Below are 2,007 nucleotides of genomic sequence, written 5' to 3'. Positions count from 1 at the left end.
GAGATGTTGGTCATATGACACAAAATTTTAGTTAGGAAGAATGAATTCAAGAGATCTAAGTGCATCATGATGAAAAAAGTCTATTAAAATTAAAAATCTGAAACAAATATATTTTTTGTGTATGCATTTTTAACACATATGACAAAAATGCTAACAACCCTAATATATAGTGTTTATACACCAATAAAAGCACTTTCATAGAAAAGATAAAAGACCAATTAACAGGAAGAGCCTCACTAGTAATCAAAAATATAAAGGAGAGATGTCTTTTTCGTTCCCTAAATTGGCAAAGATTTAAAAGAAAAGATAAAACCCAATGTAGGTGAGAATGAGGGCAATAGATCCCCAGATTTTCTATTATTAAAAATGGTGTTTTAGAAGAATACTTAATGAAAAGGAAAGATACTTGCCATATATTAGTAAGAAAGGCATGTAGAAAATGAATACAATTACTCTCTGCTCCTCCCGTTAGACAGACAGCTGCATCTTCTCATGCAGCACCAGCTGTATCCCTGAGACACCATGGTGAAGGTGAAGACCAAAGTAAATGGATTTGGTCATGTTGGGTGTCTGGTCACCAGGGCTGCTTTTAACTTTGGCAGAGTGGATACTGTCACCATCAATGACCCCTTCGTTGACTTCAACTACATGATCCACATGGTCCAGTATGATTCCACCCATGGCAAGTTCCATGGCACCATTAAAGCTGAGAATAGGAAGCTTGTCATCAATGGAAATCCCATTACCATCTTCTGAGAGCGAGATCCCACCAAAATCAAATGGGGTGATGCTGGTGCTGATTATGTTGTGTAGTCCACTGGCATCTTCAATACCATGAGAAGGCTGGAGATGTCTTAGAAGAGGGAGCCAAAAGAGTCATCATCTCTGCCCTTTCTGCTGACACCCCCTTGTTCATGATAGGCATGAATCATGAGAAGTACAAAAACAGCCTCAAGATCATCAGCAAAGCCTCTTGTACCACCAACTGCTTAGCCCCCCGGCCAAGGTCATCCATGACAACTTTGGCATCACAGAAGAACTTATAACCACAGTCCATGCCATCACTGCCACCCAGAAGACCCTGGATGGCCTCTCTGGGAAACTGTGGCACGATGGCCATGTGGCTCTCCAGGACATCATCCCTGCATCTACTAGTGGTGCCAAGGCTATGGGCAAGGTTACCCCCAAGCTGAATGAGAAGCTCATTGGCATGGCCTTCCATGTCTCCACTGCCAACGTGTTGGTCACAGACCTGACTTGCCATCTGGAGAAACCTGCCAAATATGATGACATCAAGAAGGTGGTAAAGCAGGAATTGGAGGCCCCCTCATGGGCATCCTGGGCTGCACGAGCACCAGGTTGTCTCCTCCGACTTTAACAGCAACACCCACTCTTCCGCCTTCAACGCTAGGGCTGGCATTGCCCTCAACAACCACTTTGTCAACCTCATTTCCTGGTATGACAATGAATTTGGCTATAGCAACAGGGTGGTGGACCTCATGGCCCACAAAGCCTCCGAGGAGTAAGACCCCAGACCACCAGCCGCAGTGAGAGCACGAGAGGAAGAGAGAGGCCCTCAGCTGCTAGGGAGTCTCTGCCACACTCAGTTCCCCACCACACTGAGAATCTCCCCTCCCCACAATTTCCACACAGAGCCCCCTGAAGAGGGAGGGGCCTAGGAAGCCCACTTTGTCATATACTATCAATAAAGTCACCTGTACTCAAAAAATTAATTAACTAATTAATCAAAATGTATTGAATACTAACATTATGCTAAGGAGAGTCAATTCCTGCTTGTTTTTAAAAATATAATTCTTCATCATTCAACTTGAAATTACTGTCCTTGAAGAGCTAAACTCAAATAGGAGAAACTGACATTTTCCTCAATATTTTAATATGAAAAATTTCAAACATACAGAAGAGTTAAAAGAACTTACACACCACCTAAATTCTACAGTTAACATGTCGCCACATTTACTTTATCACATATCTACCCCCCATCTCTCC

At 42.9% G+C, this 2,007-nt stretch overlaps 1 pseudogene; it reads left to right on the top strand.

Moving 5' to 3' along the window:
- The first annotated feature begins 522 nt into the window (after positions 1-522).
- LOC129045174 (glyceraldehyde-3-phosphate dehydrogenase-like) lies at positions 523-1,526 on the top strand (annotated as a pseudogene).
- Positions 1,527-2,007: the final 481 nt, after the last annotated feature.

This window comes from Pongo pygmaeus, chromosome 8 (genome assembly GCF_028885625.2).
Source record: "Pongo pygmaeus isolate AG05252 chromosome 8, NHGRI_mPonPyg2-v2.0_pri, whole genome shotgun sequence".
NCBI lineage: Eukaryota > Metazoa > Chordata > Mammalia > Primates > Hominidae > Pongo > Pongo pygmaeus.
Note: the sequence above shows the minus strand (reverse complement) of the source record. Positions and strands in the feature narration are given on the sequence as shown.